Source organism: Taeniopygia guttata, chromosome 2 (genome assembly GCF_048771995.1).
Source record: "Taeniopygia guttata chromosome 2, bTaeGut7.mat, whole genome shotgun sequence".
Taxonomy (NCBI): Eukaryota; Metazoa; Chordata; class Aves; order Passeriformes; family Estrildidae; genus Taeniopygia; species Taeniopygia guttata.
This window is the reverse complement of record NC_133026.1, coordinates 144,815,503-144,842,627: the sequence shown is the minus strand read 5'-3', so window position 1 is coordinate 144,842,627 and position 27,125 is coordinate 144,815,503. Positions and strand designations below refer to the sequence as shown.

The 27,125-nt window shown below is 38.5% G+C and overlaps 1 long non-coding RNA gene across 6 annotated transcripts in view; it reads left to right on the top strand.

Annotated features, from left to right (window-relative positions):
- The first annotated feature begins 2,071 nt into the window (after window positions 1–2,071).
- The window catches only part of LOC115494014 (uncharacterized), a 39,604-nt gene continuing 14,550 nt past the window's right edge, over window positions 2,072–27,125 (top strand). For 2 of the 6 annotated variants that reach the window (XR_012054294.1, XR_012054292.1), the window contains exon 1: window positions 2,074–2,399. This is a non-coding gene — a long non-coding RNA (uncharacterized lncRNA). Of the gene's footprint in view, window positions 2,400–27,125 lie in introns of all 6 variants that reach the window. The other 4 variants (XR_012054295.1, XR_012054293.1, XR_012054291.1 and 1 more) reach the window with 4 other exon arrangements.

Here is a 27,125-nt window from a genome sequence, read left to right as displayed (position 1 = left end):
ACTTAGCCTTTGAAACAGGAAGCATCTCTGCATTCTGATTAAGTCCTGACATTGAGACGCCTGGAAAAAAAAAAACAAACAAACTTCTGGGTGCCAGCAAAGAAAGCAACACCAAAAGTGTGTGAGAAAGCAGCTGGGATTGAATCTCTCAAGGTTGAAGCATGATTCCAGGGCTGCCCCTCTACTTCTCACAATGATCAACTACCTTAACTGGGGCTTGAAATGAATGTGGCTGCAGGGCTGCAACTCCAAGAGCATCCTCAAAGCCACTGAGGACACAAGGATGAGTCTGATGAAGTTCTGTAGAATCCAAGCTGCTAAGAGCCACCAATTTAGATTTGCACAGAAGCAGGAATTTCTTTCTAAAAATGTAGGCATTAGCAGGCATTGAGCACCCAGGGAGCCAGAGAACCTGGCAGGGTTTCACTTTTCCCCAGTTTGCCCTTCAAGGACCCCAGATGGTGTTGAGTGGATGTGTATGCATGGAAAATGCCAGCTGGCAATTAATCTCAGAGATATTTCTGAAGAGGTAAACATTACTTTCGTCCTGGAAGACTAAGGATATTAATGATGCAAACTAAGTTTCTGGGTAACCCTTCAAAGTAAAATTCTTATAGTTCCTCCAGACTAGATTTGCAATTTTTAGGAAGTGGTCAAAGGATCAATACCTGAGTTTTGCCCTTTGAGCAGGGAGTATCTAAGATTTTGTCGATAACCTCAGAGTTTCCTGATGATATTTTCCTTTATGTCAATGATTCATGTCAATTTTAGCTAAATTCTCTTTTCATTTACTCTGGAGCACATCTGTGGGCTTAGCAAGTCCATGTATATTTCATTATATCTTTCACATGTGTATTTCACATGAACCTGCTCTCATCTGGCTGCAAATTTAACTTGGCAGTGCAAGTGTTAGCCACCAAGTGATGTTTTCACCAGAAAACATGGCCAGCATCCCTCCTACTTCCCGACATCTCTCTTCCTGCTGCATCAGCCTCCAGTCCCCACTCCCAGCTGTGCCCTGGGTAGGAAATGCAGTGGCACTTTTGGGCACAACTTCTATGCACAAGGATGGCAGGTGAAAGGCACATTATCTCACAGTTTAATTGATGTAGCCATAGCATCAGTCTCCAAGTCAGCCACAGACCCTCCTCCTCACTGCACACAGCCTCTGACACCTTCACCCCAGTTTCCAGATGCTTTACTCACCTCCCCTCTTTTGGTATGTTGGTGTGGCTCCATGCTGGCCTATGCAAATTTTGGTTCTATGCAAATTGCTTATGGTATGCAAATCAATGCATTAAATAACTAACATAAAGTGACACACACAGAGATGTGCATAACTTGGCAGCTATAAATCTGGAATCGTTCCACTGACGTCAATGGTTTCACTTCAGATAGGCTCCAGCATGGAAGGTGTTGAAATCTGGCCCTGTGATATTTTCAGTCAGCTTCTAAACACAAACTCAGGAATTAATGATTTTAAAGGTGTCATTATTATTCTTGCCTGTGGGTTTTGTTATTATTTAGGTTTGTATGACTGAAAATACACCAAAATGTGGTTTTAGAACGTGCTTAATTTCAGGACAGCTCACGCTGATGATAAATAGAGCACCTGTGGGCTATCAGAACTTCAGGCAGTTGGAACCTGATCCACTTTGGTCCTAGTGGCATAATAGTTTCTATTTTAAAGTAGCCAGGACCTAAAATGCAGGATTTATGCCAAAAAGTCTTCAGAGGCAGATGTACACCTAAAGTATTTGAAATCAATTTAGAATGGAGAATGAGTATAGATAGTTCCGTGCCACATGCCATGTATTTTTGATCTGGGGCTGGGAGCCTGGCAGCATATGCACCATCTTGTGTAACCGCCCCCTGACAAGGATCTGCTGTTATTGTGTGCAGGGAAAGCAGAACATGGTAAAGGTTAATGCTGCACATGGCAGCACCACAGTGCTGAGCAGGGCCCTGGCTGTGACTGCTCCAAAAGCGCTGTGCAGTCATTTACACATTCGCAAATGTCGCTTTCACATGGCAGAATTTCCACCCACTTTTGCCTGCATGTAAATGACTTCAAGAGATGCCAGGCATTAAGTGTTCTCACAACTGCCCCCAACATCCCACTGCTCAAAAACAGTGCTTCAAAAGACTCCTAGAAAACCCTACAAGACTTTCAAAATAAATCTGTTTGTGTTTCTGAGCCTTCTTGGTCACTAGTGGGCTTAGGCTCAGAGTTACAAGGATATACTGAATTACAGGACATGTGAAACGATGACAAGGAGATCCAGCAAAGCCTGATAATGAGAGACTGGAAGAGCCAAACTCTGCTCCTGCTGTCTATTTGATTTGTTCAACTCACCATAAATGCTGTTGCATACTGCATGGGTAAAAAGCTACAGGAGGTTTGTATTGCATGAAGAAGCTTCCAGATTTCTTTTTAGTCAACTGAACTAGCATCAGAGATTATGGATTTAAATATAGAAGCAGTCTAAACTGGAAGTGTCTGTGCCTAACTGTACAAAAATGTAACAAGTGTGTATTATGTTTTTATCAATATTTTCCTTTTGTTTTGTGTGTGGTTTGGTTTGGGTTTTTTTGGGGGTTTTTTGGGTTTTTTGGGGTTTTTTTTTGCTGACATTGTAATTATGGTATCTGCATGTTTCTGTTGCTACAACTAACTTCAACTGACAAAATTAGAAATGCCTATTATAACCATTAGTCTGGGAATGCTTTTTAGTTTGTTTAGGTTTTTCTTTTTTAATCCTAACAGTCTCCCTGCAGACCTGAACTGACATCAATTTACCAGTGTCTTGACATCTTAAAGTTGTTTCTTATAAAATTTGCATTGGTGTCATTTTGTTTCAAGCTGATATTGTGACAGTGTCTCCCTGGATTTATACTGACAATTTATTTTTGTTTTGACATCATGTCATCCCTATAGCCCTTCACTAGCTTCTATCGTAAGTCTGTGGGTTTAAATGAAAAGTGGTTTCTTTGTGCAAACTACAGTAACTAACTAAACTTTTTCAGTAGCTACTTTTCTGACCTCAATATCTAGCTATTGATTGCACTTGGGTTTTTATAGAAATGTCAAAAGTTCCTGCCTAGTGCTTTAGGCAGCTCTTCCATATGTACCAAATAAGGAAATTAAACCAAAGCTCCCCTTGAAACTAAAAAGTAATTGCCTATAAAAAAAAAGGTGAATGCATGTTTATAAAACCAATATCAAACAAACAAATGGGCCCTGTTGGTGGCATTGCCTGGAGAGCTGCTGATCCTCCTTTGCTTTCACTGAAATGTTAGAAACACCTTTTTGGGACTGAACATAACATCTGTTTCCAGGTGTTTCCTTGGAAAACACAAATTCCTCAATATCTATATATTTAATATGCTGTTTGTACTTCATTTAAATATCAAAAATGACATTAGGCAAGCGCTGGTGCAGGCCAGGGGAGGGGAGACTTCAGGAAAGTTCCCATGTGATATTATAGCTTTGAACCTGGTTTATTTTTTCAGCTCTTTCATTTTTAAATTCAAAGAGGCAAGAAGGATTGTGAGCAATGTCACAAACACCTTGTGACCCTTCCTGAAGTAGAGCCATTGCATGTTAGAGCTAAAATTCCCAAGGGGATATTTGTAAATTATAAAGCAAAATTCTGCCAGTGATTATTGAGTGTTCCTAGGATTATCCATGATCCTGACAGAGTGGCCTGTGTATGTGATTTTGCAAAAGCTATTTTTCATCAGAGTATGTGCATGGTTTAATGAGATATTTGCAGTGGTAACATCATTTCTGTGTTCTGGTATAAATGGTTCAGCTTCTATATATCATACCTGGTAAATCACAGTATGGGTCCAGAGAAAAGGAGCCTTCAACAGCAAAATTTTATCAGAATATAAATCCTGACTGATGGTTACGGTAATTTGCTTTCACTAATGTCTCACCATCAGTGTCTAGGCAGAAACCCCTCATGGTTTAACCAAAATTAAGAACTCAGATGTGAATCTTATGTGTGTGTGGGAGTTTATTTATTCTGCCCCATTTCACAAAGAACAGTGAAATCTGATTGTCTGAACAGGGTAATCAGGCATCATTAGAAAAGACTTCCAGCTCCTGTTCTAAAAGCACCCAGGTGTGACAGAGGTCCTGTGTGATACCTGTCAGCCTCATGTGGAGGTTTAGATACCACAGCAGTAGATCTCACCTCCAGGCAATGAGATCAAGACCTAAGTATGACAAGACCAAGACAGGAGACATTTTAACAGCAGTGGAAATAGAGACCTGAGAAGACAGTATGTGAGGCTGGTCACAAAGTTTATTTAAAACTCATCAAAACAAAAATTATGGCTTCATTATAAGTTTACCCGTCACTTTGAAAGTTAGATTGGAATTACTTTGAACTTTATCACCAGAATTCAAAGGGGAACCTTGGGCTTCAAACTACTTAGAAAGAAACTGAATGCAAGACCTGCACTAAATGTGGATAAAATGTCAGATAGCTATAAGAGCAGTGTCAATTTCTATAAATGATTCAGATGAGGAAAAATCATAGTGTGTAAACCTATCAGTGAAGTTTCTTCTAAATCCTTAACTTTTCATTAGGTACTCTCTTTTCACCCTTCCAATATTGAAATATGTTGCTGCTTCTGTTAGAATTAGATCAGTATATTTCTGTTTATCTGCAGAAGCACTCAATCTGCCTTTGGCTTCAGCAGAGTTTCATATGTAATTAAACATCTGTCAGATTGGAATGTTCCTTTCAATAATTCTTTTGGGGAAGGGAAAGTCCACCACTGGAAATAGCACTCTGTGCATTAAACATGGCAATGAGCACTCATATTAACCTTACATTTTAACCCTTCCAAGCACTTTTTACCTGAATTTAAATCTGGTCTTACTGCGCAGACATTTTGCAACTGACTTCTGATTTTTGGTCCCTGTCATATGCCAGTTTTTCACATATGTCAATCATCTCTGAGTGATGCTAGCTCTAAACACAGTTCAGGGACTTCAGCATATTGCTCAGGGTGTCCAAAAATGTAGGACCTTTCTGAAAATGTAGCTTTGCTCAGCTGATATTGAGCTTTCTCTCTGGCTAGCAATACTGATGTAGCTGCAAAGGAAGCTCTGTGATGCTCTGCATCTTGCTACAGCCTGTACAGGTCAACGGAAACACCAAGAAATCTGTGGTAGCAAAATCAGGGATTAGAAACTTGGAAAGTGTCTCAAAAGGTATGATTGCCTGAAATTTGGATTTTCACTGCCTTGAGCAGTTACCACAGCCAGACTGTGGTACCTGCTGGCTGTGGTAGTGCTGGAGCAGTTCTGTGGACTCAGAACTGGTGCACAAGGGACCACAAGTTGTGAATAGTCCCAGATTTGGGTGTCATACCTGTGTGGCAAGAAACAGGTGAGGGCTGGTCTTGTTATGCTTCCCACAGAGATTTATCCAGGCTTAGGGTTTATTATCCTCAAAATACCCAGATCTAGAAATTACAGTTAACTATTATTTAGCTGCTCTAAATTGGAAGTTTTTCTTGCTGGGAGAACAGAGCTGACAAAGGGTTTGTTTATCCTCTCTGCAGAGGATATGGTCCCATTATAGAAATTCCATGGTGTCCTGTGAAGTGAGACACAGAGAGCTGCTGCTGATCCCCACATTTGGATGAGTTTGACCACAGATTTCTGCTTCACCAAACATGAAGGGTCACTCAGGTATAAAACCAAGGGCTATAATACCACTGGCTGTGGAGGACTGCTTGGTGACAATGGTTTGTAATGCTTGGATAAGAACAGAGTTGTTGCTGTTCTTTACAGCATGAAAAATCCAGATATGTAAAAATCCAAGCATATGTATGCCCATTGCACTTTTGATGGTCATGTGATAAAAGGTAAAATCAGCTGTGAAAGAAAATTACATAATGTGAGTTTATTTTCATGTGCAGACAGCACTGGGAAGGATATATTGAAACTTACATTCTAATTTCAATATGTAACTGGTAACAGAGGAAAGTTCAAAATGACCCTTTGAAAACGTAGTATTTTTTTGCTATAATTTAAAAGTCAATCAAAATTTTCAACGATTATTTATTGCATTTTTAATATGCCTTTGGTGTTTTCAGCATTCTCCATTTTTACTGATGTTTGAGTAAAACCAGCACCTATTTCTCAAGGATCTACATGTTATATTCCATAAGTTTTAACCTTGTGAAACTCCTTTTTAAACGGTGAACAAGCATCCCAGATGATGGGGAGGAAGAAGGGGAGCATAATCCAATTCTACATAATATCACTTCAGCTTCTCCTTATTCCATTACTTAAAAATTCAACATCAATTAAGTGTTAAGAAAATATAAATGTCTTGGTCAAGTAGAATAAAATCTACAGTAATTAATTGCTTCAATATTTCTTGCATCCATTCCCCCTCCATAAGAAATTAATTTTCATTCTTCAATACTTCAGACAAGATACAGGACATGAAGAACATGGTGATACAAGGGGAGAAAATTAATTTGGTTGATGTCATTCTGTAGTTGAATCCCAGCATTAATATCCTTTGTATAGTGACTGGGAATGATATCTGAATTTAAAAGTGATTCTGTGAAATTTGAGGCTTTACAGAATTGATATTGTTCTGGGAATGAAGATGTTGCAATCTTCCTGCCATTTGCAAAAGCCAGTAAAAGTGAAGAATCAAATGAGACCTAAAATTTCCATCTCTCTCTCCAAAAAACACAGCTGTCATCATCATCTCCCACTCCCCTTTTGTAATGATCACACAGACTTGCCAAGATAGTCACGTCTACGATTGTCTGTGTTTTGATGGATGAGCCCTTAAAAAAAAAGAAAAAAAGCTGAAATATGCCTGAAGGCAAAAAAAAGAAGAATGTGTCTTTGTGCAGAACTTGCACTGGCCCCTAGATGAGAGAAAATTCTGGCCAGAAGAGAACTTCAGAGATATCTGAAGCATTTTGCAACCCAGGGAGGGAATCAGGTGAGATGGGTTTGGGTTCCTACCTGCATCCCAAAGAATCTTCCTTAGGAAGGGAATTCTCCCACAGCTGAGCAGTATCTGGGGGCAGCTGATGTTTTGCACCCCGTGCTGGCCTGATTAACACTGGGGTTTGCACCTCACGAGTGAAAGAACTCCTCTGCAGCTGTGCTGGCAGAGCACAGGCTGCTGGTGTTAGGCTGGGGCAGCCAGATCACAGAGGGGAAATGTGGCTCCAGGTTTAGAATATAAGAATTTTAAATGCCTCACCACTGAGATAATCTGAAGTTTTTTACTGTGCATTTGGTGCAAACTGATTAAGCTTTCTTTTCTTGACTCTGAAGAGAGCCTTAGCTCTGACTTGAGTCTGATTTCAGATCAATTTATTATAAAACTAGTGTTTGAAGGGTAACTCTGAAGGGACTTCATTTGTATTTGCTGAAGAGATTGGTATGTCTGCTTCTGACATTCTGATTCAAAAAATCATCCTTGAACCCAGAGTATCTATTTCTATGTTCCTTTTATGGAACATTATGGAGAATAATTGTTTAGTAAAAGCATTGTCATTTACATTATTGTATGTTATTTGACCTTCCTCAAGAGCACTGGGACGCCTCCAAGCACAGCACTTAGCTTTGAATATTGGCACTTGTGAGCTTGTTCTTACACTCTGGTAAGATGATTAACGTACCTTGGAAATTACCTAATGGCTCAATACACCTCCTATGCAGCCTCTTGTAAGAGAAAAACAGGATAATGCGAGATACCATTTATGGGTACAAAATGGAGGAGTTGAAACAGAGAAACTCATTCAGAAGTATTGACAGAATATCTGTAGTGCTGAACATCCACACAGCAGAATTTAAAAGCGTGCATGAAATACAGTGCTATTGGAGCACATCCCAAATACATGGAGACACCTGGGTGACAAGGACATTCCCTCTTTAGAGGCTGGTGGAAGGAACATGGGGAGATTTATCTGGTCAAAATATTGACATGGAACCTTGCTTTTTGTTACAAGATGTAAAGTATTTTATGTCTATGACACCAAAATGTCCTACATTAACTTCATCAACCACTTGGAAGGAAGGGCTAGACTAAATGTTTGGATCTGACATTCCTCCTTTTTGGACACTGGACTAATTTTTAGCAGAAGGAAAGGATGTTAAGTGGTCCACACTGATTAACAGTGTGAGTAATGGCTAGAATACTACTGGAGAGTGTTTATCTGTATATTACATTTTAATGCTGAGGTTCATGATCTCAGTGGCATTTTTATTGACATTTATTAATTTGAGTGGCTCTAATTCTATAAGTTTATAATGGTAATATAAAAGCATCTGTTCTAAAAAACAGCATATTTCTGTGATTCATTTTTTAGTATTAGCACTTGACAGAGACTGGTTATCTGCACACTCTGGATGCCCTTGATGTAACTTCAAAGTACAACTTAAGTGCAACAGTACAGTAAAAAAATACTCCAACAAGAAATTTCAATCTCAAATCTCTTATGTGCTTAAAAATTTTCCCACTGTTGCTATTACAGTTCCTGTCCTCATTTTCAAAAGCCTAAGAGACAAATGAGCTTTTGTTAAGTGCCCTAAATCATCACTTATTTGCCTGAGGGTGTTAATGATAGGTCACATTCTTTTCACACACAGAGTAGAATATTATTTCTAGAATTCTCCTATTGATTTCAGTGCTGGCAATATACAATGATTGCCACTGAAAATTTGTCACTAATCGTAGAATTTCCAATTCTCTCTCCATTGTTCTAAAAATAATATCTTGCAGGAGTGCTCATACCACTGTCAGTTTATCGAAGAACAACTTCCAGTTGAAAAACCATGAGATGTTATTAGCTTATATTGTACACGAAAGTTAAAAGTAGTGTGTCATCTGGAAGGCAGAATACATTACATTCCAACAGTGTCATCAAGAAGGGACATGAAAATACACTCCCAAAAATAGTGCAGTCAATGGGCTTATTCAGCTGATCTCTAAGTATTGTCAGTATCTTTTATTATTGTCATTATTATTATAGCACACTGGGTATTTTTTCTTCCATTTGACAAAAAATATGTAATAATCAGTTTCTTTTTATTGGCTTGAGACTATCTAGGGGTGACACTGAGGATCTTTTATAATGAAAAACTACTAAGAGGCACAGCCACTTTTGGCAAGGTTAAATTATGAACGCAATTCTACCAAACAAAATTCATGAGTCACAAACATGCTGCCACTGCAAAAAAACCAAAAAAAATAAATTTAAAAAATAAAGCCTTCTCTTCCCCTATGTCTAACATATATACTGATATACATTTAGGGATTCAACTCTTTGCAGCAGTCAGACTTCTGGAACGGTAATCACTCCCTTGAGCTTGGAGAGAGACTATTTACAAGAGAATGTAGTGACAGAACAAAGGAGAATGGCTTCAAACTGAAAGAGAATAGTTTTAGATTAGATATTAGGAAGGAATTCTTCACTGTGAGGCCCTGGAACACATTGCCCAGAGAAACTGGGGATGCTCCACCCCTGTAAATGCTCAAGGTCAAGTTGGATGGGATCCTGAGCAACCTGGTCTAGGGGAAGGTGTCCCTGCCAATGGCAGGGGGTTTCAAACCAGATGACCTTTAAGGCCCCTTCCAGTCCAAAGAATTCTATGATTATATGAGAAGTTTGGAAAGGGAAAGGGAGGGTATTTTTCCTCTGGCTCTAGCTGAAAATATGGCATCCTTTGTTGGATGGGAGGAGTTAAATTAAGGAGAAAATAGATTATATTTTTACAGTAGATGCTGATATCTAGCCAGTCTGGAAAGCAGAAAAGTCTTAAAAAGACAAAGCTCTATGCCCTGTTACAGGTTCTAGTGTCTTTATGGATTTCAGCAGGCTTCCTTCACCACGGCAAGTCGATCTCTGTGTACAAAGCACTAATTTGTGTCAGTGGATAACTTCACTAGTGCAAACAGTGGGTGAACCCAGTTGAGAAGTTTGCACTATGGAACAGAAATTGAGTGTTTTGTGTGGCATATTTCACATCTTCTACAAAATCTTTCAGATCTACTGTTTTCCTCTCTCCCTGTCCAGGTACCCCAAGACCGATGCTCCCAGCTTCCCACTCACAAAAGCAGGTCTCAGGGCTCCATCAGCTAACAAAAAACTAAAAAAACCCCAAACAAACATACAAACAAACAAAAAAAGCTACAAAACAAAACAAAAACAAAAACAAAAACCCAAACAAACAAAAAAATTTTAAAAGGCAGGAAATTATACCCATTTTGCTGAGTTTTTCCTGCATGTAGATAGAGAAAACCACAGACAGCTATCTTCTGCTTCACAATATGTAAATATACTGCATTATATTGAGTAAAACAGAAAGAAATTACTCATCAAGAATTTTCTCTACAAGCATGCAATTAGAAATGGTTTCCAAATTAAAACACAGCCAGAAGCTGCAGAAATTCACATCTAGAAGTAAACATCTTACAACTGCTTTAGGATAAATATTCTGCTACACTGCAGGAATTTAAAGAAATGAGAAAAAAGGGTGAGAAACACAATGCACTGTACCTGTGGTTATATGGACTGTAGTTAAGCTGATCTTATGACACTCAAAAATTCTGTTTGTGTTTAAAGGTAAGAGTTTGAAAGAAGAAGAATTGATCTTCACTGATATCCATCTGTGAAGTTCTGACCTCTGCTTTCATCAGCAAGCCTTTCTGCCAGGCAGCTGAGAGTCAAAAGAAAGCCTTGCTGTGAGTTCTACCAAATTCACTGTGACCCTAATTCATCCTGTCTTATGTTGAGAGTTTAACTACACCATTTTCACAAGGAGTTCAGTCCCTCTACACTCCCTCAAAGATCTACAGAAAGTTGTAGAACCAGACCAGGCATCTGACAAAACTCATCTGCTCCTAAACCATGAAAGATGCCTCCTTTTGAAAATGTAAAAACATAAACAAATTCCAAAATTTGCTTTATCCAGGACAAAGGCTTTAACCAGAAGACTGTGGTTTAGTTCTGGGATGAAGATTCTGTAGAGTAACATTTTCGTTTGGTATATCTTCTCATCCGGTTCCCTTCCCAGGCCATGGTGTTCATTAAAGAGACATGGGTAGACTCTGATGTCTGCAAAGAAGGGCTTGTGCTGCAACTAAACCTTTCAAGTAGTCTGTAATTAACCCAAACTCCCTCTTCATTTCTTGAATTGAGCTCTGTGTAAGGGTCCTGTACTGCAGAAAAAATCACACACATCTATAAAGGCTTTTCAGCCAATCTGAAACCATCCATCACCACTCTTCATTAAGCTCCACCCACTGATTTACTGAGAAACACTTGACATCTTACAAAGTTCTCCATCTCAAATTTGTGAGTCTCACCTATATCCTTCCAATTTGTGTAAGAAAATGATGAGCCACTAATGTCACTCCAGACCCATGTCTCAGCCTGAGGGATATAATTTCCCATCTTCACTCAAAAATATTACAATCCACTGAACACTGAAGTAACTTTGTGCTGGGTTTATTGGCTGTAGTACAGTGTCAAGTACTGTGTTATGTCCACTACTTGTGAGAATACCCACAGGAAACTCTTGGAAGGTTAACATTAAGCCTTTCTAAGCAGTAAAAGCAGAAGTAGTAATACACACATAGCTTTGTCTGGGTGCAGGCAAAGGCATGGCATTGTATAAACCATGTTAACAGTACTGGCTAATTAAAGTCTTCTGTCAACTGATTAAAGATTTTATTATATGACTCCCAAATCCTTTTGCAACCTCTGTTATTGTCAAGCATAAAATACTGCTCCACACTTGAGAAACATATTCAGAATCCAGAATAATGTATTAAAATGGCTTGACATCTTCCCACTCTGCTGAGACAGAAACTGCTTTTCCATTTCTATGCAGCTTACTTGCAGTTTCCCTCTAGTACCAGTTCTTGCTTTAACTGCAAACAGCAGCCAGCTGAAATGGACAAGTAGCATTAACTTTAGACTCAGAAATACAGAAACTGTACTCATTAATCATTCCATATGAATTTACCAACATTAACAAAATTTTATATGATGGGCATTTGCATCAGGAAGAAAAGGAAGTAGTGGAGTGCTTTTTTTTTTTTTTTTTGCTCTAGCTTAATGTCAGACATACCAGAGCATATTTAATACTCCTGCAGCTGGAAAAAAGGTTTATGAAATGTGGGATAGGATCTATCTGGAATAGATTAGATGACCCATTCATGTTCCAAGCAGGTGAACTAAGGTAAATAACACCAGGATTTGAAGCCTGAAACCTCCACCAGCAGTGATGGGACAGCAGAGTTCCCTGTAGATACTGATTCCTGCCCTTTCATCTTGACCAAGTCCTTCCTGTGGTTGTTCCTATAGGTATATACTGTATTTTCACTGTCTCTTGTGGAGATACTAACAATATCTTTTATCTATTATTTGCATCTTTTTTAAGGATATTTGTGTCCCACCACAGGGGCAATAAACCACCAACAGAACCAAAAAGGAAATATATTTTTGCTTTATTTTGCTCCTTTGAAAATCTTAACTGGAGCTCTACTTTCCTGTGCTGTATATTTTTTTCACTGTGGTTATCTTGCTGCCATTTTTCCTTCTTCTCAGCCAAACCAGCTGTCTCTGTAGGATCATTTATCCTTCAGGCAGCTGTCTTGTTGGGACCACAATCCTGCTAGAACCTCTCAACAGTAAACAAAATCCTTTGTGATTTCACATGTGCACTTTTGTTTTGCTGCCTTTAGATATTGCAGGGTTTTTACTCTGTCCCTTGACCTCCCTGCTTTTCATCAAGCCCTAAACTTACACACAAGGCATTAACATAGTCCTGGATTTACCTAATCCACAGGGAAATTTTAAATTTTTAATAGGCTCATACAGCCCGATGACAATTTTCCCAAGTTTGCCAAGGAATCTCTATTGTTAAATGGATATATACAGAAAGATGTTAGACATAAATTTTTAAGGATGAGTTGGAGGAATAAATTTATTATTAGTAGGTTTGACATCCATGAAATGCCTACCAGGTATGTTGAGGAGCTGAGGAAGGAACAAGTTAATTTTGCAGAGGAGAGATGAAATCATTGCTGTGCTTGCTTTAGCTGCTGAATTGGTCCCTCTTAAACAAGAGGAATTTGGGTTATGCAAAAGCTCTGCTGGCCAGGTGATAAAGCTTTGCAGATGTGCACATGAGCTTTATACAGGTCAGAACTTCAGTCCTCAGCATGCTGCATACATGAGGTTCTTTCTAAGTCTATTTTCATGAATAATATGCTTACTTCATTAAATTGTCAGGGAAAGTTAGAGAAAATTATTCAGACTTCTATTTTTTTAATAATAAAATGTGTTTAGGAAAAAAAGTCTTAGAATTTTTTTTCCTTTTGTTCTTTTTCTTTTTCTTTTTCTTTTTCTTTTTCTTTTTCTTTTTCTTTTTCTTTTTCTTTTTCTTTTTCTTTTTCTTTTTCTTTTTCTTTTATTTTTTTACTTTTTTTCTCCTTATCCTTTCCTTATACTGTTATTCAATTTCCTTTCTTTTCTTTTTCCTTTTTCTTTCTTTTTTATTCTTTCTCTTTCTCTTTCTCTTTCTCTTTCTCTTTCTCTTTCTCTTTCTCTTTCTCTTTCTCTTTCCCTTTCCCTTTCCCTTTCTCTTTCTCTTTCTCTTTCTCTTTCTCTTTCTCTTTCTCTTTCTCTTTCTCTTTCTCTTTCTCTTTCTCTTTCTCTTTCTCTTTCTCTTTCTTTCCTTAGGGTATTCTAGTCATCATGAATGACAGTATTTGAAAAGGAAGCTACAGAGGATGCCCTGTACATAACTACATGTGTATAAACACAACTACACCTTTGGTGGTCTTCCAGGTGTTGACATCCTCCCTGCTCTGTTCAGCTCAGTGATGCTTTATTGCTCACACTGCTCATGCACTTGTAGTTTCCTCACTGATGATTAGTCCAATGCACAGGGCTAAGTTTACATCTTCTCCAATTATAAAAGGGCCATTAAGTTCAGATAATGTGAAATATAAATTTAAGAGGAATTCTGGGGAAATCATAATTAGGTGCAGAGACATTACATGAGTTTAATGACTGAGATTTAATTTCAGTTTTCAGGATTATTAATTGAGAATCCTTATTTAGCTCATCTTCTTTTTTTTTTTTCCTTAATTAATTGGAAATTTATTTTCAAGCAATTAAGGCAGAGATTCTATTCAATCCTTTAGTGTTTGTGAGCTATATACTAATGTTCTCTACCTTGCTTTCAAAACTCTGTCTTGTAAATTTCTTTGAGCTCTTTCTGATAACATAATAATGCCTGCATGTGCTATTTATACAGAAAGAGCAATCTCCAATTTATATATTCTGTAGGAAATTAAGTGACTTGGGACTGAGAACTGAGCATTTCATAAATACTGATAGTTAAGAAAGATAGTCTGTCACAAAACCATAGAGAAGGAAGAAAATTAAGAAATAGCATCGTTCTGTGTGCCTCTGCAAAAAATGGCTGAGTCGTTCTGCTGTGCTATTTTATGGATTCTAAGTTACATTCTCTCAACAAGTAAATCCATTTCCAGTAGCCCCACCACGTGATGTGCCCACCCTAAAGTAATCCCCTTCACTCTCAGGGGAAGAGTCACATCTCCAGGTAAGGGAAGCTGATTCCTTTCGATGCAAATTGCTTTTTGCATTCTGTATCTTGACAGTAGAGAAATGGTTCCATGTGCCAAACCTGCACACCAACTGGGTGCTGAGGTGTGATATCCAGTGGGTTGGTACATCCATGCAGGAATTCAGCTGCTGTTTTCCTGTTTGGCACCATGCAAGAAACCCAACTTTCTCCTTCCAAAGCTCTGCATCTGGATGCATTTAAAATGTGAGAGATGATGCATTAATTTAGTTTTTATTCTCCTGAATCGCTGCTCTAATCAAACGTGAATGATTGACTACTAACCAAGAATAAAACATAGAAGACAGCACCAATTCCTAAAGACTTAAACTACATAAAAAACTATTTTAATAACTAGAGATTTTTTTTTGCCCTTAGTTTTCAGAGCTAGGTCCTGCCTGCAATGTGATTTTTCTCCCTCTAACTCTCTAGTCTCATTTCTTTATTCCACAGTACTAGAATACCTACTTTTCTATATTCTCTTGCTTTCCAAAAACCACCGTCAAATCTGCCCTGGCACCCCATGTCAGAAGTAACTCTTTGGCCAGAAAGTCCAGCCATAACACAGAACCCTCAGGCTCTGAGACAGAGAGGCTGTGACTTCTGAGAAAGAAGCTTTACTGCACAGAAACAGCAGCATTTTTTTTTATCAATGCAGGTGAAGAGGCCTCTTGGGAGGAAAAACATCAGGGAATAAAAATATCTTGAGATAATTTCCAGCCAAAAAATGTCCATGAAAATATACATTAATAAAAAAACTATTTTAAGAACAGAGCTGGTGTCCCCTTTGTATTTGGGATCTATCAAAATTGGAAAAGATGAGAAAAAATAATTATGTTTTAAGTAAATAAAATATTATGAAGCAAAAGAAAGCACAAATAAATTCTGCTTAAAAAAAAAATTAATTGAATGGTTTAGAGGGTTAGTGTAAGGAAATATACTTCATGTCTAAATGACCAGTTCCACTGAGAAAAATCAAGATTGTCTACAATGCAAGAGTGTTTATATCTATAGCTTCTCTGCCAACAACTCACCCAATTCACAAAAATATATAATTAAATAAATAAATAAATCTCCTGAGGCTGCTTCAAAGGAAAAAATTATCATTCAATTAAATGTTCATGAAAGTGTCTCCTGGGGAAGCTCAGACTCAAATTATTTTGTGTTTCCAACTTCAGCTGACACATGGCTGGCTGCTTGGCTGTGTCTGACTCATGAATTCTATGTCTCATACCCCTTTTCTTCTTTATAAATTGAGATTCCTGGACCAACCAGGAGTACACCAGTGTGACATTTCAGGGTCAAAGTGTTTTCAAATTTTCATCAAAAGGTCAAAATCTGCCATAGGAAAACCTGATTATTATTATTTAAAATCTATTAATTATCTTTTCTCGAGTGAAAGAATAATTTCTCAGACAGATGAAGAGTGTCAATCACTAAGTAGACATAAAGAAGGTTATGGGACCTCAGTCATTGTAGGGTTGACTGGTTCAGTGTTCATATGGTCACAACGTGGAAAAGTTAACTTTGATGTATAATGAATGATATCTGAATAGATAAACACATTCCAAGTCATGATAATGAAGTTTCTGCCTCAAAAGCAACATAGAAAATATTTGAAATAAATAATTATCTTCTGCTGTCTTTTCAAGTGAGATAGTGGCAAACAGGGGGTCTAATATAGCATGGCTTCTGTTCTTTACTGAGTTCCCAAGGTTAAAAGCGCAAATGACAAATATGATTGTTGTTTGCTATCAGCCTCCATTTCAGTGAGCTCCTGTGAGGACCTTGCTTCTCCTGCTTTATTCACAATTTCAGATCAATTAGATGCATCTTTCTCAGGCCAGACTCCTTTGTAAAAACATAACTTCTTCCCATAATTACTTTTTAAACACAGAGCTTTCTCAGTATTTCTAAAAAAAAAAAAAAAACCTCAGCTTTCTGAGAATCTGCTGCGTATTGGTACAAGCTTCTTATGTCCCTTTGAGTTTTTTTTTTTACAGACAGAGGTTTTAGTCATGTATCATCACAGTTATTTTTAAAGTACCTTGTACTGAGACCCAGTATCTATTGCAAGATAGAGAGTCCTCACTTTTAGTCAAAATTTGTCTCAATTTTTTGTCTGCTTTCTTATTTCTTTAGAAAGTACAAGTAGTTTCTAAGTTTAGCTAGATTTTTCTCTCTAGCTCTTCCTCTTTTTGTCTTCCATGACTTATTCAAATGATCAGTTTTCCCTCTTAATTAGGAACAATTTGTAATAGTGGTGCTAATATTAGCTAGGATTTACAATGATGGATCACTACGTCATCCTACTTTGTTTTGAAACATGGCTCAAAATATGCTTGTAAGTAGAAATAGGAGCCCTGCAAGGCAAGATTTCCAGTTGAGTTATAAGGGTTATAAAGGTCATAAGGGTTATAAGGTAGGAAACAGCAGATGGATTTGCAAAGGAGAGCACAAGGCAATTGTATCCTTTGAAATTGCAACACAAGGCAGTTGCATCCTTTGAAATTGCAACACGAGGCAGTTGCAATTTCAACAGTCTTTTCAAATTATCTTTAAATATAATGCAGCCAATTTGTATTTTTAGTGACATTTAGCACCATTTTTGTCTGCCACTGGTGAAAGATTGCTAAACTCCAGCAGGTAGATCATCATGGATGTAAATGGGTGTAACTCCACGGATATCTTCCTCCTGCCCTCCTGTCCCACAACACCCCTGCAGTGCTCCCAGTGGAAACCATGAGCCCAGGTGGGCAAAAGGGCCAGTGGCCTCCTGGCCTTCTGTGTCAGCACTAGTGTGGCCAGCAGGAACAGGGTGGGGATTGTCCCTCTGTGCTGGGCACCGGGGAGGTCACACCTAGCATCCTGTGTCCAGTTTTGGGACCCTCAATTCAAAATGGACATTGGGGTGCTGGAGCATATCCAGAGAAGGGCAAGACAGTTGGGGAAGGGTCTGGAGAATGAGGAGCAGCTGAGAGAGATTGGTAGCCTGGAGAAAAGGAGGCTCGGGGATGACCTTACTGCTCATTACAGCTACCTGGAGGTTGTATCTGGTGGAGGGCAGTCTCCCCTCCCAGGTGAAAAGTGAAGGACAAGACGAAATAGCCTCAAGTTACAACAGGGGAGGTTTAGATCAGATATTCAGATAAAATTCTTCACCTAAAGGGCTGCCAAGCACTGGAACATGTTACCCAGACTTTTGGTTGAGCCACCATCTCTGCAGATATTTAAAAGATATGTGGTATGTAGGGACATGGCTTCATGGTGGATTTGGCAGTGCTGGATTAAGAGTTGGACTTGACGGTCTCCAGATGTATTTTCAAACCAAAAAATTCTACAATTCTATGACTCTATACTGATGAAATTTATCAAAAAATTCTCTGAAGCTCCACATCTCTGCTTTTAATTAACATTTTGTGATCTTATAAACTTCCAGAGTCTATGACTTTTACCTTTTCCAGTTGTCATGGGCAATCAGATAAAGATAGAATCAAGTTTTTCCATGAAATGTGTGAATTGTTATCACAGAACCTAAGATGAAGTCACATACTCTCAAACTTCTACAACAGCAGTTTGCTAGCACTGTTCACCTCCTCATTACTGTGCCCACAAAACATAGAAGCTGGATATGTGGGGTTCCTACTCTCAAAAGCAAAGTAAAACAAATCCATTCTCCTCTTTTCAGAGATGTCTTAGACTGGAACAGTCACTGTTGATTTCTAGGAATCTCGTTCAGTTTGCACTTTAATTTGGAGAGTTCAAGCAACTCTCTATGTGATAGCTGTGAGGATATGATAAGCATTGAAAGGTCAGCAACTTCAGAAACTCTTGAAGATGTTCCAGGGAGAAGAAAAAAAAATTATGATTATGCATTTAGAAAAGGTATAATAGCTATGTTTGCACAGTGAACATCGCACATAAAAATTACAACGCCTAAATGTCATGTAAATTAAAATGTGAAGATGTAGCAAATTTTCAAGTAGTGTAATTTTGGCAGTATTAGTTAAAGATTTTCAGTGGAATCCAGCTAACACTGCCAAAAATACATGTACTAATGAAAATTAGGCAAACTATTGAAACCAAAACTGAAGAGTTCAGAAACTCAGCCAGGGAGCTGTCAATCTGTTTACTCATATAATCAATTTAATATCCCTCCATGTATAGTTTATTTGCTTAATGGGATCAGCCAGTTTGCTTCCAGGTTTTTTTTTTTAAGAAGTTCACAGTAGACTTCATTTGGTTTTCCTCTTCTTGGTGGAATTTTTGTTGGTGTCTTTAGCATCACTTACAGCTCTCAGTTTTTGCACAACAGGTGTTTTCCTTCAGTTATTGATGATTATATGATGACTCCATTTTAGTTCATCACAGCAAATATTGTCAAAATGCACTTTAGCTCTATTATTTGCAATTCTACAGATTCTAAGCATAGCATTTCATAACACATCAGTGTTGGAGTTTCCTTTTTTTATTTGATAAGCTGCTTGAATGAATCTTGAGGCTTGAGTCAGTTGCCTACTCAGAGGTGTCAAGTGTTATTTGCAACACCCACAGATAGCTGAGGCATCTTCCCAGGGCTGGCAGCTGCTGCACAGAACCTGTGGGATGGTGGTGCTTGCCTGGAGCAGCAGCTGGAAGTGCAGCAGAACTCCATGAAATGGCACCAGCCACTCACCCAACCTGGGCATAGTTATCCTGCCTTTATCAGGTGGGGTTCATTTTAATACTCCTAATTGTAAGTATTTACAAATAGATGTTCACCTCTGCTTTTAGTGTCCAAGTATTCACTGTGGTTGGTTGAGATTTAAGAAACACATTTCAGTTTTTTGAATGTCATCTCCAGTGGGATGAGACATTTAGTGCACCCTGCTTTTCCTCCAGGTGCCACTCCCAGGAGTCATGTACTCTTAGAAATTCTGTGTCATAGGTTCTTGTGTAGTCCTGGGTCCCTTGGAGTGTCCCAGGTGCCATCAGATATCCATCTATAGGTATCTCCTTGCCTGGTTTATCTGGTCAGCTCAGCCAACAGAGCCTAGAGAACAATTCAGCTGCTCCATCATCTTTAGGAGCTAATAGGATCTCCTCCTCTGCTTGCATTGGGTAGTGGCAATATTCAGACACTCTCAGGTAGGTGTACAGATGTTTAAGATATCAAGGGCATGTGGGGCTGGCAGATACAACATCAGACCCACAGCATACCCTGGGCTCTTCTGGACCAGCAGTCAGAGACCAGACAAGGTACCCCACTGCCTCTCAGGTATTTGGGGGATTGAGGAGAGCCCATACACCCCCAGCAACTACAGTAAGAACCCAGTGCACATTAAGAAGCAGACCCCTGATGTAGTTGTCTTAAACTTGGTCCAAACACCCCCCCCCTTCCCCCCCGTACTTGGAAAAAGAAAAAATCTATTTTGGAAACATTATATAAGGTGTTAAAAGAGAATTTGCAAGGTCCTCGTCTCTTTCCCAATGTGTTCTGCTTCTGATAACAGCCATAACTTTCCTAGTCTAAAAGGCCAGTTGTGATGGGCTGACTCCAGACAGCATCCAAATACTGACCCTGACCTTCCCTCACTCCCCACTTGGAAGGTATGGGAGCTGGAGGAAGTTGAAAGAAGGCAAAAGGACTTGTGAATTGAGATTATAATAATTTAATGGGAAAAACAAAAGCTGTGTGTGCACAAAGACCAAAAATGTGAATTAATTCACTATTTCCTGTTGGTGAGCAGATGTCCAGCTGTCTCCTTGTAAGAGCCTCAGCTTGCATAACATGCAAAGACAAATGGAAAAGACAGATGCCATAACTAAAATTTCTGCTTCCTTCTCCTTACCATGAGTTTTATTGCTGAATATGACGTCATGGAATAATTCTGGTCAGTTTGGGGCAGGTCTCCTCCCAGCCTGTTCTCAATCCCAGCCTTCTTACTTGGGAGGGTGGGGGAAGAGAATGAGAAAACCTTGATACAAGAGATGCTCAGAAGCAGCCAAAACACTGCTGTGTTACCCACACTATTTCAACCCCAAAGACAAATCCCCACATGGGCTGTGACAAAGGAATTCACCTGTGAAATTTCATCCCAGCCAAACCCAGTTACACCATTGCTCCAGGACATGCAGATTGTCTTCTGGGTCACACCTGTGCAATACTGCAGTAAGTCAAATATTCCACTGCAGTTCTTTCCCATATCATTATTCTCATTTATCCTGAAGGTCCCTGTCACTTCTAGGACACATTAGAGTAGACAACTCTGCTTTGAAGAACAAACTTGGCCTACAGCCAAGCAAATGAAAAGATTCAAGTGTTTCATTTAGGAAGATGGGAGAGGAAAAAAAGGGTTTTCAAAAATGAGATAGCAGACATCCATCCTAGCTTGACTGTCCAGTCTTCAGTGCCAAATATTTCACTGATGCAGCATCACCAAATCTGGGTGTTGTGTTTAAATTGGCTTAACTGGGAATCAGTAATTTCCAATTCTGACATATATTTGATATATGCACTTTTCAGATTCCTTAGCCTTTATGAGCTACAGAACATCTTTAATATTGTAGATCCAAAGTTGTCTCCAGGTCTATTTTAGACCACCATAGCTGAGTAGAACAGAACTTTTAATAAAAGTTTAGACTTCAATCCTACACCAGTACTGCCAGGACCCAATTTGTTATTGTGTCATCTAAGCATATTGTGATACAGCAAGTATCATGCTTGAATGATAAGACCAAAATAAAGATGGGCATAACTAAAATAAGACTTAACTAGAAAGTGCAATGAGATCAAAAACAGGAGCTTTTGACCACATCAACAACTTCCCTAGAGCTTGTATGAAAAGCATGTTTCACAGGGGATTTACAATTCATTGTCTTCTTTATTCACTGCATACTGACAAATTTGCCACTTGTCAGAATTCAGGAAAATTATTTCCTCTTTTAGCATAAAAGAAGCAGTTTAAATTTTCTTTGTTAATGCAAAGCACACTACTGGTTTGAGTGTTACTGATTGACCAAGTATCATATGACACACTAGAAACTTGGGAAATTAAAATTGTATTATCCAGCACACTCTAGAGTTGAACTTTTCTGGCACAAGATTTCTGTTAATATTTCACTTCTAGTCTTTTGTGCCAGGGGTGCTAAAAAGTGAAGACAAAAAAAAAAAAAAAAAAAAAAGGAAGAAAATAACAGAAAATTAGTTTATATTGGATTTGGGTAACTGACAGCGATCGGTATCAAATCACATATTAAATAATGTATTCCTGAAGTGTTCAGTGCATATATGTACACAGAGTAAGATTTCCTGCCTCTTTTTCAGTCTCCCTCTATGTCAGGAATACAGACACATACACTGAAACTATCATTTATAGGCAAAACCCGCATCAACATTGAGCACTTCAGTGGTACAAAAATGGTGAAACAAAGACGGCTCACAGAGACTGACTGGATACCATATGTTGTTTTGAGAGGTGTTCCATCCAAGGCTAAGGGAGTGATGTCAGTCCAAAGCATGTGACATTTCCTGAAATTTCATGCGAATTTCCTGAAAAGGAAACTTCATCTTTAAACATCCTGTGATACTGACCATTGACCTATCCATGGGAGGGAGGTGGGGCACTCTGTTGAGGAGAAAATCTAGCACTGAGTCCTTCCCCAGCCTACTCCTTTATCATTGCTAAACTGCCTGTTTTTCTGGCAAAGTCTTAGCAGAGTTCTAAGCCCTGATTCAGCTTTCCAATAACTGCCAGCTCCAACAGTGCACTGCTGGCACAGGCCATGACAGGTGAAGGATTTGCTCGCTGACTATGCAAGATGGGCAGATGTTGGGTGAGAGATGGAGAAGTGACTTGCCAGAGTTAAACAAACACAAGACTCCATGTGGTGCCCTGCCAACTTTCCCTGCAGGATCCTGCCTGATAAACTCATTAAAGTTCACAGCAGAATCTGGAATTAAATTTGAATAGGCTTAGTAACACAGAAGTGTATTAATTAACTGTGAAAACACTATTAAATGTAAGAATGGTAACACCAAAGTTTATCAATTGTGACATGAATGTATAGGAACAACAGCAGTTTAGTAACTTGGAAAGAAGTGAGCCAAAAAAAATCCTTGTAATGAATGCAACCAGAGCAAGAGGAACATTATAGACTAGATCTTCTCTGTCTCCTGCATTCATCACATATAATGAAGAAACTCTACATCGAGGGGGAACTGGCACATATCAGTGATATTTGATATAAATGGGATATATCAGAAGTAATACTACTGCTACTACTCTGGATATGAGTGACATGTAGCTCCTACATCTAAAATCCAGCCCTGATGTCAGTGGAGGCTGCTCTGTCCGTGTCAATGAGTTGTGGATGGCATGGACTTGCCCATTTCCTTTCAATACGCTAGAAAGGACATATTTTTCCTTATGAAAAGTAATAGATATTTAGGTGATTAGAAGAGCAGTGTTGAGTTTTAGGCTGTTTTGTATCCTGGTATTTTCTCCTTCTCTTTACATAAATAAAAATGAAAAGGCAGTTTAGGAAGTTTGGCTTATCTCCAACACATATTGACAATCCAGCCATGCAAATATTTATGCCCAAATGGTTCCCAGCCAGGACAAACTTACAGTGTTCACCTGTACTCATCAAATGCCAATATCAGAGGAAGAAGATACTCTCAAATACCTGTTTATTTTGAAAAGTAGAGTCAACCTGCTCCTTTCTAAAAGTTTATCTTGTAGTGAAGATTTGGGTACATAGTTTAATATTGTACAACAATTTTATTCAAGGCTGACATTTGAAGAGGAAAAAGTTGAAAAAAATTAAGAACATAACCTGACAATAAGTTGACATTTAAATTAATTTACTTTATTTTTAAGCTTCTACTGTAAAAGTTGTGATGATAATTATTTGTCTTGTATTATCTCTTTCTTTCTGATTTTGCTGGTGAAAAGGCAAAAATGGGCAATTTAATTTGCTGACTTTTAAGGCATTCAGAAATAATTTAAACACTGAAGGTGTCTATTAAGAAACAGTCTATTACATTTTTGTAATGAATGTATTCTGATAAGACAGCAGAATTCAGCAAGCACTCGTGAAAGCAAAGCAAAGTGTCAGAGACAGATAGCGGAATCTAAACAAACTTTGATTACCAATGAAAACCTACACATTGGTAAGGGCACAATTAAATCCTTATGAGCAATTCTTTTTCAAATTGATGATAATAATAATAAAGGGAAAGTTAAAGTTTTCAAAATAATGTCTCATAAGTGACATTCTGACTATTTATAAATGAGGGTGATTTTTTAGAATTGGTCCCAGTGATAATTGCCAAATAGTTACAATTTGGGTAATCTAGTATATATAAATATTTTGTTGCTGCAGTTTCACAGCTAAGACTTTTTTTTTTTTCCTATCATGCAATGAGTTTGAGAATGTAAGTACATTTTTATCTACAAATGAAGTAAATTATATTACTGGCAACAGGTAAACCATATAGAAGATAGGAGGAGTTGTTTCTTTACGTGTTCATGCAATGTACAAAAAAGCATTAAGAGGTCAATATTCTCTGGATTACAAATATCTGAGGCCCTGTTTCATCAGGATCGAATAAAACAATATGAATTATTATGCTGAGGTTCCTCAAAAAAAAATTATGATGGCAGCTCAGACTGACAGGGTTTCCCTATCCACGTCAGAGCATATTTCAAGGAGAAGATCTCCAAATTTACACTCAGACAGAAAGGACTGAGGTGTTGTCTGGCTACTACTCTGTCTATTCCTCCTCCTCTGAAGCCACAGTGAATGGAGGCTGTTGGAAGTGAGCAACGAGCACATTCTGAAATCAAAAACTGTTGAAAGTTGAAAAACTACAGGCTGTGAATTCATCCTATTGCTGTGCTGCCCACTGCTTCACACAAACAGCCTGAGGGGATCCAGGTATGCATGGAAATTAGTGCAATAAGGAAGGAGAATGTCAAGTGGCAAAAACTGTAAAAGACCAGACTTTCTTGTTTTGGCAAGGAGAAAAAGGAGACACAAAACATATTTGGAAAACCAATAGGAGAACTGAAACTGGAGGAAATAAGGGTATTCAAAAAATGACATGAGTTTCTAATTTGGCTATGAAAATCCTTGCCACAGAATATTGTGGAAGCAAGAGCATATCAGGGCTGAGAAAGCAAGACAGCATTTCAATGGTCATCAGAATAACCACGATGCTAATTGTTAACTTGATTAATATTTTATGCTGCTTGATAACTATTTATTCTGTAATGGATTATTGTTAGCAAACATTTGCCTTTCAAAATGTCTGGCATCTGTTATTTTCGCTGGAAGCGAACCAGACCATTGGTAAACATACACCTTTTCTATAAAGACTTTGGAATTACCTTTCAGTTCCACATGGAAATGAAACTACACTCCCTAAGGGAAAGATGGTGGACATTATGACTGAGACAGCAGGTGTTTAAAATGGTTCCTGCTGAGCTCAGTACAGGATTAAAATTTTACTATGTTGGGAGAGGTATAAGAAAACATTTTGCTGAATACAGAACCAATATGATAAACTGAGACCTTTTCCAATTATCCTGAGGTAAATACAAGCTACAGCTCCTTCCTAAACCACATTTGAAAGCTACACTGAATATTTCTTGATGATCAAGTAATTTTTTAAGTGTACTGGAAGGCAAGTTTTAATTTTTCACTTTTCCTGTGTATTCAAGGATAGATGCCAGTATGAAAATACAGGGACAATTACTAGCAACCAAAAAGGTAATTAGGTTTCAGAAAGGTTAGTGTTTTGGGTTTTTTTTATTTCTTACTCTGTAATGAAAAAAGTGCTAATAAAAATGGTCACATGACTGTTCAAAGTGTTTTGAACCTTGGTTAAGTAAGCCAAACACGAGGAACAAACATTTTTCGTAGACACAGTGAGGGCAATGTATTCTGAAGGGTTTGCCAGATACATCTTCAGTAAGTAAGGTCAAATTATGTGCAAGGTAGGGATGTTTAACATAAAACCAGTATTAATAATTCATGTGCTGAGCTGAATAGTGGAATGATAAGCTACGGTGATGGGGGAAAGATAAACTACAATAAACTTGACCACTAGACAGAAACAAGGGAAGAAAAATCTCATATAAAACAAAACGACAATAGGAGAGGTGAAAATACCAGTTATACTGATTAAGACTTTTCTTATAAGTGCACACAGAGATTAAGTGTCACAATATGACAGTGATTCTGATTTCTCTTATTTGCTTGCTGGCTATGTCACGCTAGAGTGACTCAGTGCAGAACCTCACCTTGTATCTCATCAACCAGCTACAGAGTGTTTATCTTCACTGCAGCTCAATATGGAGAAACAAATCTCTCTGGATAAAGGAATATATTAGTACTATGTGAGGAAGAGAATGGACCAGGTGGTCCAGGCCTAAAAAATATTTTGCAATCTCACACAAAATATCTTGCAAGAGCTCAGTGAGCTGGCACCTAAATAATGTTCTGCCTTTCCGGGATTCAGAAATTATGCCTTCTCTCAGATTACAATACTGAAGAAATATCAGGAATACTTAGCGTATTCCTGAAACTGAAATCCTCATAAAATGCAGTTTTTTCCAAGGCACACTTTCTGGCACATACATGGCCAGACCTACAGGTTGTAGTCTCAAAACAGCACATGTAAGAAGAGCAAATGAGTGGGAGGGAGGCCACTGACAGCAGGTGAGAACACCCAGTGAGAATGACCAGGATACAATAAACTCCTTTTCCTGCTCCTTAGGTTTATATATCAACAGTCTTTTCCACTTAGCTGACTAGTGCTTTAAGATAAGGGCAGAGATGAGGACCCACTTGAAAGAAGTAAAATTTCTGGCCCTTGTGTGCCTTCTTTCATGTTTCTCTGAGAAAAGTAGTAACTCTTGCAGTGCCAGTTCCAGGGGAACCATATTGTGCGACCTGCTGAGTCTCCATTTCATTCGACATCTCTCATAGAATCATAGAAGAATTTGGGTGGAAGGGGAACTTTAAAGGTGATCAAGTCAAATCCCCTGCAATAAGCAGGGCATCTTCAACTAGATCAGACTCAGTACAACCTGACTTTGACTGTTGCCGTGGATGGGGCAACTACCACATTTCCAGGCAACCTGGTCCAGTGTTTTACCACCCTAATTGTAAATTATTTATTCCTTATATCTAGTCTGAATCTAGCATCTCTAGGACCTTGCACCTAGCTTTGCTATATCACATGAGATTCCCACAGACCCACTTCTCAAACTCGTCCAGGTCCCTCTGGGTAGCATCCTGTCCTTCAGGTGTGACAACCTCCCCACTCAGCTTGGTTTCATTTGCAAATTTTCTAGAGGTGCACTTGACTCTACTGTCCATGATATTGAGGAAGAAATTGATTACCCCTGGTCCCAGTACAGACCCTTGAGTGACATCATTTGTGTCCATCCAGACACTTTGACATTGACCACCA